The 13569-nt window shown below is 45.0% G+C and overlaps 1 protein-coding gene and 1 pseudogene across 5 annotated transcripts in view; one reads left to right on the top strand and one right to left on the bottom strand.

The window, feature by feature from the left end:
- The window catches only part of Cacna1c (calcium voltage-gated channel subunit alpha1 C), a 604243-nt gene that overhangs the window by 421317 nt on the left and 169357 nt on the right, over nucleotides 1-13569 (bottom strand). The window lies entirely within an intron of this gene.
- On the top strand, nucleotides 1396-2384 carry LOC114609221 (annotated as a pseudogene).

Genomic DNA, 13569 nt, shown 5'->3' with positions numbered 1-13569 from the left:
GAGAGAGAGAGAGAGAGAGAGAGAGAGAGAGAGAGAGAGAGAGAGAGAGAGAGAGAGAGAGAGAGAGAGAACCAGACCTGGAGGAGGGAAATGCTTAAAACTGAATTGGCAAGCGTTGCTAATTGCTGGAGCTGGGAGGCAGAGACCAGGAGACTCCACCGGTGAATCTCCACTCTTTAATTATATTGGAAACTTTCCATTACAGAAACAGTTTGAAATGACTCCTACCCTATAGTGTAACTTAATGAAGTAAAAATCATATTCAAAATACACAGAAGAGGTTTTGGTGTCTATCATTTCTGGATGAGGTCTAATTCTAGCAGTAAAGGAGCCAGTTGCCTTATGAACATAGATAGGTCCCAAAGTATCTCTTCCTTGATTTAGAGAAGGCCCATCTGGTGTATGCCCACCCCACCCTGAGCACTCACTAGCTAATCTGATCTTAGAGGCTAAGCAGGGTCAGGCCTGGCTAATAATTAGATGGGAAAGAAACTCCCTCTGCTTTTCATCCCAAAGAAAGGCCACCTGCTCTCCTGTGTCTGGGAGTTTAACTGCCTGAGGGTGCCCAAGAGTTTGGCACTCTGTCACTCTGGGACCCCGGCTCCTCTTTTCCCATGTAAGGACACATCTTGCTCTCCTTTGTTTCCTTCCCCTCAGGCAATTCCTCTGCCACTATGGAGAAGTATTCCACATCTAAATAAATTGTGCAATAAATCTGCAAACTTACATGGAAGGTATTAAAAGCCATCCTTTGATGTCTGGTATTGAGTTTGCGAGAGTGTCAAGGTAACTTTCATTGAATTCCAGGCCCTTAAAAGGCAGGTGTTATTGCCCCTGCTTCCAGATGAGGAAACAAAGTAGCAAGTCACTGGGAGAATCCCACCGACAGCTGATGTGCTCTGCCAAGCGCTGGTCTAGCACAAAGCCACGGCCCTTTATCTCAGTTTTGCAGTACAACTGCAAAGGACGACAACTGTCCGTCACCCCACTTTGCTGGGAAACTGAGGCACGCACCTAATCCAGTAGGGACGACAGGCCTTGTGACAAGGACAATGTGCTCAGGAAGAGAGGAAAGGAGTCCTACTCTTGGCAGAAGACACCTGGCACATAATGGTCATTTCCCAGTGCCTGCTTGCCAATGCTGTGCCACACATCTCAGAGATCATTCAGGGATGACGAAAGGGTCTGGCTTACCTGAGCCAGTGGGTATATTCCTGTTGTTCCTATGTTGTTATTAATAGTATCTCAAACGAGAAAGATGATGCACTGAGGAATCACCCTAAACCCAAGCTCTGATGGGCTAAGATCAGCACTTAACAGCCAACTCACCTATACCAGATGAATTTTAAAAAAAAATCTTTCTGTTTCAGCCACAGGAGAAGCGGGCTGAGGAGAGGAATCGGGGTCTGGCGTGCGATGTTCGGCGAGATATCACTGAGCTAGGAGGGACAGCCAGGTAACAATTTCAAGATGCCAGGACGATCCAGTACAAATTCAGGCTCTACTCGTTACATATCCTTCAGTGGTGTAGAGTCAGCTCTCTCCTCCTTAAAAAACTTCCAATCCTGTATCAGTTCTGGAATGGACACAGTTTCTGGTGTTGCCTTGGACCTTGTGGAGACTCAAACTGAAGTGAGTAGTGAGTACAGTATGGACAAGGCCATGGTTGAATTTGCTAAAATGGATCGGGAACTAAACAATTATGTTAAGGCTGTCCAGTCTACAATAAATCATGTAAAAGAAGAACGTCCAGAGAAAGTACCAGATTTAAAGTTACTGGTGGAGAAGAAATTTTTGGCTTTACAGGATAGGAACTCTGACTCCGACTTTAAAGAGAATGAAAAGTTCGTGCAGTACAAGCAGCAGCTGAGGGAGCTGAAGAAGCAATATGGTATTCATGCAGACAGAGAGAATGATGGGACAGAAGGAGTTGACGAAGATATGATTGTGACCCAGAGCCAAACCAACTTCATCTGCCCCATAACACAGCTGGAAATGAAGAAGCCAGTGAAAAATAAAATGTGTGGCCACACATACGAAGAGGAAGCCATTGTTCGCATGATTGAATCCAAGCATAAGAGGAAGAAGGCCTGTTGCCCCAAGATTGGCTGTAGCCACACAGACATGAGAATGTCAGATCTCATTCCGGATGAAGCCCTGAGAAGGGCAATCGAGAGCCACAACAAGAAGAAAAAGCGCTACTCCGAGTAGGAACAAGTCACCTGCCCACAGGGATGTCAGCAGCCTACCTCCCAGACAGCCACCAGAGAGTGAGGGCAGACAGCAGTAGGCCTGGCTGAGCAGTGCTCTGTTTGCAGCGACCCTTGACCCTTGGAGGCTAATTGTAATGGAAAGCATTTTCTAAGTTATCCAATAAAAACACAAGTACATTATAAAAAAAAAAAAATCTTTCTGACAATAGACCTTTCTAGAAATGGATTGCTGACCAAGTAGCTGTCTTCAGCTTTCTTAGGAACCATGTGGAAGTCTGTGCCTGGCAGCTCTTTCCTATTGCCCTTTAAACCCCCAATGCAAACCCTTACCTGCCTATGCATGCCAGTCAGGCAGCATCTCTCTGTTCAGTGGATATGCATCCTAGGGGCTAGTGACGCACCAAAGTGTTTGTGCTCTCTGATATCACTCCTAAGCAAGAGAGTCCCGTACAAAACCCCACCACCGCCGCCTTCACCAGGGCGAGCTTTCCCTTCAGCAACACTCACCAAACATTTAACTTAGCCTGCCATGCCCCTTCACTTGGGTAACTGTCACCCACACTTCCCTTGGTCATGGTTACCCCGCCCTCTGTGTGAGCAGACTATCACACGACCTTTCACCTGCGTGTCCCACCATCCCATCCCTCACTAGGATGTCACCTCACTCTTCACAGCTCTCATGTTTCATCCTGCTCTCTCCTGGATAGATGCCAGTCTCTTAACTGGAACTGCCCCTGCCACTCACAGTCCATTACTTCCTGATGAATCTTCTCCCTGTCCACTCTGCCTTCACCGGCCCTGCCCAGTCCGTGAAATTCTTTCTCTTTCCGCCGTGCCCTCCCTCCCGACAAGGTTCACTAGTGCAACTCTACTCTGATTTCCTCTCCTCTTGTCAGGCTGTGCAATAATTATCTTTAGTCCTTTATTTGTGTCACATCCCTTCTCTGTGGCACTGATAAGCATGCTTCCCTGATCCTGTCACTGTCCCAATTATTGCTAGAGAGGAACAGCTATCTTTACATGGTTAGAGATTTTTTTAATGAAATAAAATAAGACAAAGAGGGATGATTTGGCTCTCTTCTTGGAGTCTTAAGCCAATTCCCTGCCTTCTCTGCAGATAGTTCTTTACCCTTTAAGTTAAACCGGTGGAATATCTGGACATTCATTTTTAATACTTGTATTCTGGGCTCTTAAGAAGAAAAAATAAACAAAATCATTAATGTTACTGTCATCAATACTAATATTAATTTTTACAGCTAAGATAATCCGGTCTTGATTCATTGCAACCATATGGTACTTATTGGACAAGCACATTACCACTTAATTAGAGGACCAAGAACTCCTGGTGACAAGAATCTGGAAATGCTCCTCAGAGCAAACATTACATGAGACAGGACCTCTGGCTCACAGCTAGAAGAGCTGAAATCACCACAACATTAAGCTTGGGTGGAGGTGAGAGTATCCCTTCGGCTATTCTATGAGCTCCAGAGTGGAGGCAGGCAGCACATTTACTCTTCAGTGCTGAAGTCCATCCCACATCTGCTTCAGATCGGCACTATTACATACAGAGATTCACATGCTATCAGTTAGGGCGCTGCTAAACACTACCACATGACGCCAGCATTTACACGGTGCAACACAACAACAGTCCTTTTCTTGCGTGCAATTAGAAGCATTATGGCCACCTGCAGGTTGGGCCATTGACTTCCCAATTCCCCTACACTATGACTTTCTCCCAGGCCCATCAAGTGCACACAGAACTCCCTCTCAGAGAACTCTCTCCTATGTGGTCTAAGGTTCTCACATACCTAGATATGTCCTGCTCATACCATTGTCTTCCTAAGAGCGCTAAGGGAAATTTGAAGTTGTCTTACTTAGGATGTTTACCTCACTTCTCTTTTCCTTCATATTAAATATCCACCACCTCTCTACTGCTCCCCACTGCATCTCCAGCACTTACAACCCAATGAGCATTTAGAAGACATCCACAGAGAAGTGGGAGGAGAGAGGGCGAAAGGACAAGGAATCTAAGTGATGCTCCTATGGTCACCTACTCAGAATGAGACAGAGGAGGGCCCCATTGTGGGATTTTTCCACTAGAGGAGCCTGCATACTTTCTTCCTTGGCCAGTCCTCACTTGCCCAGGCCAGACACTCTGGAGAGCACACGCTTGCTCAAGCAGTGGCACTGATGTGGTATCGCCTGTGCCTATCCCATTTGACATCTGGCTGGAATGGCTACTCATGAGAACAGAGGTCCCAGGCTTGGTTTCTCAGGCGCCAATGTTCTTGTTTCTAAAGTAAGTTCTGTTCCATCAGATCCACCTCTGACTTTGACCAGACAGGGGCAGAACTTAAGACTTTATCAGGTCATCCTACTCCCAGCAGCCTTTGGAGAAGAGGCCAACTAGTTTTCCAGATCCAGGCCAACTCACCCACTTGTGATACGCCAGGGAAAAGCTGTGTGATATAAACTTGACCCCTAAGGCCAAGGGCATCTCCCTCTGCCAGATAGGACTATCCAAGATCCAGAGAATATCCACCCTTTCTCCCTGTCTCTGAGCTGGAGCTACTGTCACTCTGGCTAGAAAGAGCCCACCAAACACTCCCTGGAAGCCCCCGAAGGCCTGTCAAGCTCTCCTGAACCAGAGGAGAGGCCTGGCAAACAGTGCCAGCTTTCTCTATGCCAGAATATCCATCTGCATCCAGGTCACCTGTGGTACCCCCAGACCACGGACAGTGCATCAAGTCCCTCACCCCCCTTTCCACTGGATATGGAAGGAGAGAAAGCCAAAAAGCAGGCAGAGTGGAACTCAAGTCTGACTCCATTATCTACAGCTAGTAGGCTTCTCAGACACACTTGGCACCCCTGGGGAGTAGGAGCCATGAGTCTTCTATCTCAACCCCCTAGCTCGCCGACCAGAACATGATGTCTTTAAGTGGTGACTCATGTTTGCAGTGAGAACTGACTAATTATTTTGATCTTCTTGAAGTCACTTGCCTCATTAGTGGATACTCTCCATCCTGGGCCAAGACCCAGCACTGAGGCAAGCTTGGCTTACTTAACGGAACACAGGGCGGGGCAGCCAGGCCTGTCCTCTCTATAAGTTGTGCTTCAGTTCTAAGCTCTCTTTCTAAAGTGGGTGTTTCTCCTGAGGGGTTTGTCCCCACATGAAGAAGATACTCCTTTCCAAAGGCCCTTTTTTTGAAACCGTGTTTAAAAGGGTGAGACTGAACAAAAATTCCAGCTCCAAAAATGCAAAGTCCCCTGAAAATGACTGAACCTTGCCCAGACAAAAGTCATGGCAGAACCAGAGACCTAGCTACCAATCACAGCTGGGCCTGGGCTTTCATTTCCTAAGCTTCTACTACATCCAAACAAAATGCTAAGTGTTTGACACAAAGGGACAAGAAAGCAAGCCTCAAATCTACAAAAGCCTGGGTGGGGGACTTCCCGCACCCTCCCTCTCAACTGCATTCTTCTGGGTCTCTCTCCCTGGTCCCACATCCATGAGACACCATGAGCAAGTGACTGTTTCCTCAACGCCCTTTCCCCAGTATACTGGGAAGCTGTCAACAGGTTAAGCTAGGAAGCAGTGCCTGGATCTCTATAGGCTCAGGCAAAGGCAAGGGAAAAAGAGAGCAGCTTGGACGAGACCTCAGAGCACAGGAGAGGGTGGTCCAAGCAGGAGTCTGATTCCTCCACATCCAGCAGGTTAGCAAATGCGTGGTGTGACTGAATTTGAACATCAGAATCACAGGCCCATTCTTCCACTTCTTGGTATTTTCACAAAAATCTGAGAAAATGGTCAATATGGAAAAAGTGTAGTGTGTCTACAAGCTCAGCATACTGTGTAGAAAGGCAGACAGAAAATACTTAGCATGAGGCCTCCCAGGAATCAGGAGCCTATCCTACGCAGCCAGCTGACTTGTAAAGAACAGGACCACAGCGCTTATGTCAAACTGGACATATAGCGGAGATACATTTTAGAGTCATATATGATCTCACTTAGTCAGCTCTGAAAAAAAAAAAGATGATTTGTGGAAATAAAAACAGAAAAAGGAAACTCACAGGACACTACCATGGGGCTTGCCCTTCATGGAGGAAAGCCTTGGCTTACATGTGTGTTAACAGCAGCTCAAAGGGATTGTGTTGCTGCCCTCACGGCCTCCATGGAAGTCATGAGTGGTTACTTTCCAAGGCAGCATCCAAACGCTTTAAGCACCAAAAACTTGAATTCCCACCAAGCTGGAGCAGACCAGAGTATTAAAGGCAGTTGCTGAGCTTCTAGGCACCCTTCTCTGAAACAATGGACATAGATCGTTGGAGTGTTGCCCCATCCTGACACAATCTCTGAAACAATGGACATAGATCATTGGAGTGTTGCCCCAACACACTCTGACACAACAAGGCCTTAGCTCTCTGTTCTCCCGGAAGCCTACAAACCACCTGGGGAACGCTTCCTGACTGGGCAAATCTACTTTTCTATTGATTCAGAGCCAAGAATTTCCTATTGGTTTAGAACCAATAAACTGACATGCTTTCCTACTACAATGAGTACTGCCTGGGGTTCTCCAGAGACCAGAGGGAAACATGTCCCTCCCTGTCCAATTTTAACACCGTAGTATAAAGAATCACTACTGTGCATTCTAAGTTCCGACAGGGCCACATCCTCCAGCAGGACTGAAGGGGGGCAGATAATAGTAGTTGACATAGACACCAACAGTGACACCAGAGATGTGAAGCAAAAGCCAGGTGAATTCAAAGGCTGTTAAACAGTGAATTCGTATGTGTTGTCTTTTGCCTGCTTCCTTAATTTATTCATAAGCCACTACAATACCAACAAACATTCTCTTTTCTTTTTTTGCTAATGGCCGCAGTTAAAGCTTGGGCTGAAAGGTCTGTATGGGGCTCTGCAAAAGACAGCCTTACAAGAACTCCAAGCTCCAGGAAAGCCAAGCAACTCAAGCCGTAAAAGAGATTAATCATCAGTTTACAGAAAAAAAAACGTGAGCTCTGCTTTACATATGAATCCCCAACCATCTTGTCATCTCTTCTCACTTATCCTTCAGACAGCTACCAAGCAAAGACTCCGAGTCGCAATCCTGATTGTTTTCCTGTTCTGAGTCACCTCTTCATCACCGCACTGGCACTCGGGATGGTTGGTATAGCACACAGGGCTCTGGATGACCTGACCTCTACCTTCCTGTAAGCTGGGTGTCCTTCCAGTCCCCTTTAATACACACACGCTCCCATTCAACCACAAAATTGCTTGCAGTGTCTGAGTTACTCTCCTATGGGAGATTTGTTTCCAATGCCATGAAGTAGCTTACACTTGACCTACCCCATAGATGGAACTATTATTCAGTTATATAGTATTTATATATTACAAATACCTGTTTATTTACAGTAAATTCAGGCAAAATCTTGGAGAAGACAGCACTGAGTAGGTTTTTTAGGTTTCAAAGCTTTCCCCTCCCCCCTCAAGAACAAGTAGCACCTACACTAGCTACATGCAGAGGCTGAAACTACAAAGACACAGGTAAAATCAGCAGACAGAATTTAAGGGAGCTGGAAAATAAGAGGTATAACAAAGAACAGAGAGAAAGGGAATTTCAAATCCTGCGCGGAACCAGCATCCTCATTGCTGGCTGACTCCTGAGCTACAGAGAAATCTACAACGTGGTGCTCTCCAAGCAACACAGCTGAAATTACAGAAGTCAGGGCTGGGAAGATGGCTCCGCTGGTAAAGGCCTTTGCCACTAAGCCTGACAACCCAAGCTTGGTCTTCTGAACACACAAAGTAGGGGGAGAGAACCAACTATCTCAGGCCATCCTCTCCCCTCCCCTCCTGGGTGTTAGCATTTGTGTGAACTAAGCACACACACACACACACACACACACACACACACAAGATAGATGGATGGATAGATAGATAGATAGATAGATAGATAGATAGATAATCATTTTTTAAAGATTTTTTTTAAAGCCTCCACCAACTATGAAGTACATATATTTGGGATTTTCAGCTCAGCGAAATTAGATGTCTTTCGAAGGAATAAAACAAAATTCATAAACTACTATGTATCACTGACACTGTCCATAATGTTATCCGAAATCATCAGACATGTAAAAAAGTAACATACACTCAAAAGGCTGAGCAATACAGAGCGAGCCTGAGGCAAGTCAGATGTAGACCAAGCGGAGAGGATTTGTCATCCACATCTTTGCAGAGGAAGCTGTGCCTGGGACCCCTGTCTTCTAAGTGGCTACTTCTTTTCCTTATTCATCACATCTCTGTATCAGCTCTCCCAGGAAACCCTCCCATCCCACCCCACTGCTGCTGATCACTCAGCAACTTCTTGTTTAAATACCTGTGACTGTGACGTGCCCACATCTCTCCAGTGTTCTTAAGGGCAGGGAGTAGATCGCTTTTGTTCATAACCAATATACAGCGCAGGGTTAATGGGAAATGTGGGTCAAAGGAAAGAAGGAATCATAACTGGTAATGGTATTTAAGCTTTGAGAATCCCTGACTTAGTTAGTGCCTGTGGACTGTTCTCACAGCTGAAAATGTATAGGTCCACACTGTGACAAGGCTGACGTAGACATTTAAGAGCAGAAATATGCTCACAGCCTCCTATTCTCAAAATCAGAAACCTACTCACCTCATCTATACACTAGTGGTCTCTTCTGTGTACTCCTGCTCCCGAGACGAATCCAACTCCTCCGTCACCAGCTGTGTATGCCCCACTGACCCTCCCACAGACTGGTCAGTGTAGACGACCTGTGCTACTCACCTTCTTAGGCACAGTGCTCTTAGCATTTCACAATACTAAGTCATTTAATTTTCCTAGCAACCCTGAGGAAGGCGTTCTTATAACTGTCATTTTGCACATGACAAAACCAAGACCAAGCCTGGTGCTGTAGCTCAGTGGTGTGGCACCTGCCTAACATGTATAAGGCCCTGGGTTTAATCTTCAGTACTGTCCCCAACACACACACACACACACACACACACACACACAGAGAGAGAGAATGGGGAGGGGAGGATGGAGGGAGGCAGGAGGGTTATTGGTATGATTATTTTCAAGATTAGTAACTGGTATAATCCTTTTCTCATCACACCAAGCCAAAGATAGATAGATAGATAGATAGATAGATAGATAGATAGATAGATAGATAGATAGATAGATAGATAGATAGACAGAGAGACAGATAGATAGATAGATAGATAGATAGATAGATAGATAGATAGATAGATAGATAGATAGATAGATAGATATGGAAAAGAGAAGGAGAAGTAAAAAGCAGAGCTTCTTATTTTCTTTTAACATAAGGATGTCATGTCTAATCTAAAGAGGCACTTTATATGGGAACACTGTGCCAAACTGCCAGTAAAAGCAGAAGCCATGTGAAGACTTGGTCCGCCACATAAAGCTAAGTGGAGCACTCACTGGCCACATCAAAGTGCGGACACCCCCTGCTCTTCAATGGGACAAGGAAAGGAAGGGGACAGACACCAAAGCACTGTTAAGTGTGCCACAGAGGCTCATCACTCAACAGTGCAAAATGTTCTGGTCTTGCAGCATGCCGACGTGACACATTTCCTAGAGATGCAGTATCTGAGAAATGACTGGAGGGTCTGCAGAGATGGCTCAGTGGTCCACAGCACAGGTTCTTCATCCAGAGCACAGAAGTTTGATTCCCAACATTCACAAGGGGTCTCACAAGGGCCTGTAACTCCAGATTCCTGAGATCTGACACCTTCTCCCTGCATGCACAGGCACCAGGAATGGGTGTGACACAGAGACATATATGCAAGAGAAACACCCACGCACATCAAACAACGAAGTCATAACAATAAATTTTAGAAATCCCTGGAGCACTTATGGTATTGGTGGGTAAAGGACATGTCCTTCAAATTTCATCCTGTCCTGGTTAGGGTCAGTTGATTGATTGGCTGAGACGTAATCTCATGAAGCACAGGCTGGTCTTTAAGCCTCCCCTCCCTCTCTCCTTTCCTCCCTCCTCCCTCCCTCCTTCCATCCTCCCTCTCCTCCCCTCTCCCTTAACCAAGGATAACTTTGAACCTCTAACCCTCCAGCTCCCACCCACTGAGAACTGGTACTCCAGGTATACACCATTATTGCAGATTTATAGGATGCTGGAGATGGAACTCTATAAACTGAGAAATCTCCCAGGACCCTGGCCCTGCTTTACCAAAAGTTGTTTCTTCACTAGCTGTGTATCCTCTGATTAGAGACCAAGTTATTCAGTTTTCTTGCTCTCTGAACTCTTATTCTGGTCCTCAAATTTTCTTTCCCCATCCTTCCTGACTCTAAGAGTCAATGACAAACTTAAATTTCACTTGTCAAAATAAAAGACAGGAGACCTGGAAGTCTTCCTGTGTGTAACTCACCCATCAGCAACAAAAAGTACAACATTCATCAGGCCTCTGTTTCTGTGTAAAAAGGACACTGTGCACTGGCATTCTTTTAAGTACTTAAACTCTGAGCATACACACATCACTCTGGAGTCTGTCCAGAAGTTATCCAAAAGGTAACACTCACCAAACATGTAATTTTTTTTCCTTAAATGGAAAAAGATGACAAAAGTGTCAGTTTTTTTGCTAAAGTCAGGTGATGTCCACCCTGTTCTCAACACTTCATTTCAACTGGCAAGGTCAAAGTATCAAGTTTAGTGACACTCCCAACATCTCAGAGCAAAGAAATTATAAACATTTGCCACAAATTCAAAGTCTCCTTCCTCTTAATTGCTTCTATCACTGAACTGCCCTCCACTGGTACCACTTGATGGATTATGGGTGCTTTAAACCAGAAAGTCTAGGGCAGCAGTTCTCAACATTCCTGATGCTATGACCTTTTAATACAGTTCCCTCCAACCATAAAATTAGTTCATGGCGACTTCATAATTTTAATTTTGCTACTGTTATGAATCATAATATAAATATCTGATATGCAGGATATCTGATATGTGACTACCCCCAAAGGGGTCTCGACCCATGGGTTGAGAACCACTGGTCTACACAAAGCAAAGCCAAAACAACATCAATCGAGAGCAAACTGGAGAACCTTCCTTAGCAGACACCTGAAGAACACTATGTCTTGTTAAAACAGTTGCTTGTCATAGAACGTGTTCCATTTTTTTACTGTCTGATTAAGAAGCTAAGGTTTGAGTGTGGTTTATTTGTGCTGGCAGGAAGCACAGGTGACTGAATCACTCACTAGTAATCTGAGGCTCCAGAGAGTCAACCATTGTCTATCTCTCCCGGTTCCATAAATCATAGAACTCTATTCAAAACGCTATCATGTACATAATTAGCAATGCTCTCATTCTTATTAGAACTAAAATGATGCCCTCAAATCATTACTTACTTGCTGAAATGATAAAGGCATAGTCTTATAATACAGTGTACAAATCAGAAAATTTCACTGGAGTATTGGAAGACATATGCCTATGCTTCCTGCCCCTTCCCAGTTGTGACAACTATGACTGCCACCACTACTGATGAGCATTTACAGTGTGTGTGCACCCTACATGTGTTACCACACTTAGCCCTTGTCTTAGGAGATGGGTGTGAACTCCCTACCTCTGATGACAAGGGTCAGGCTGACACAATAGTGTGCTGGGACTTAAGGCATAACCCCAGCTTTGAATGACTCCTGAGTCTCTAAATTTAAACATTCCTTGAATCTTGCTCAATATCTTCTATGACATCCATCTGATAACCCAGATAAGTGGGGTTTATTTAAGTTCCATAAAGCCAAGGTCATGGTACAGATGAAAGACAAAGACAGCTTAACAGACTGTCATGTGGAGAAATAGAGAGGTAAGGACAGTGACGATTCCTGATTAATCTATAATTAGTTCTAGCACTTAAATTTGGAGTGGACCCCAAAGACAATCTCAGTTCACCTCCTTCTTCTTGACATTGGAGAAGCCCTAGCTATGACAGTAACTCACTGTGGAGACCACACTAGCCTCAAACTAAAAGGTCTACCTGCCTCTGTCTCCCAAGTTCTGGGATTATAGATATTCAGCACTGCGCCAGGCCACCTCTTTCATTTTACAAACAAGGGCTATCTAGCCAATCAAAGGGAAGGGATTATTAACCTTAGGTAACAAAACCAGACCTCTGGGTTTCCAGAAATTGTTTACCTATAAAAAATTGTCAAAAGAAAGTAGCCAGTATTACTGTCATTATGTCAGTCACAAAACAGTTTTACCAAAGAACTAACTGAATGATGAATCAGAAGAGCACTGAACCTCTATGAGGGAAGCCAGGTCTTTAAAACATCCCTGTGTCCCAGGGATGGAAAGAAAACCAAGCAGCTTGACAGAACCCAGTATGGCAGGAGATGATTTGTTTTTCCAATTACTTGGGCAAACATAGAGAAAAAGATGCTGTTCCTGATATCCACCCCATAGGGTAGATGTCGCTTCACTTTGGTCTATCCTTGGGCGAAGGTGGCGCCAGTTATGTTTGAGATCAGCCACAAATAGCCCATGCTTTCACTGAGGCCATGACCCTGACAAGCCATCATCATCACTAGGGTACTCTTGGGCCACGGCAAATACACAGACAGCCACCAGAGTCCTCGAAAACTAAACTAACTCCAAGCAATGGGGAGGAAAAGTTAGCCCCAGCCCAAACAGGCTTTACCAACTCTCCTGGCACCTGGACCAGGTTTGAAAATATTTCTGGACACTACTTTCTTGGTGAACCTTCACCACTAACTAGAAGACATTTTCTTTACTGCCTGGGAAACAGAAAGGCTTTATCCGATGTGACGTCTCCCATCAAGGGATAATGAAGAGGAAACAAGACTATTTCTAGGCTGTCAACAATGACAGTATGACAGTATGAAGCACAGCATGACAGTAAAGGAGCAGTGGATGTGGAGTCCAGATAGACACAGAGACACACACAGAGAGACACACAGACACACATACACATGTACACACATACACACACACACACACACCACACACACACACGTGCACACACATGCACACACACTGCATGCACACAAGCCATCTAATTTTTTGTCTTTATCATGACACCTTTGATTCTTTTCTCCTAAAAGAGCTCTTCTGTTAACTAGCTACACAGGCCCGCCATTTGGCTTATGAGGAATTTTACTGTCAGTTTGAAACATTATAAAAATTTAAGCCATCCTATTTTTAAATGGGAGAGACATATCCATAAGTCTTCCACATGCAAGGGCTTAGGGATGGCAGCAACCATTCTACTTGACGGAGATCTTCAAGAAGGCCCCGGTTTTAAAAGAGGGGGAACGGTACCCCCTCAGAAGGAGTCCCCCTGAAATAC

Source organism: Grammomys surdaster, unplaced genomic scaffold, assembly GCF_004785775.1.
Source record: "Grammomys surdaster isolate TR1022 unplaced genomic scaffold, NIH_TR_1.0 125950, whole genome shotgun sequence".
Classification (NCBI taxonomy): Eukaryota; Metazoa; Chordata; class Mammalia; order Rodentia; family Muridae; genus Grammomys; species Grammomys surdaster.
The sequence above is the reverse complement of the archived record's forward strand: the minus strand, read 5'-3'. Positions and strand labels throughout refer to the sequence as shown.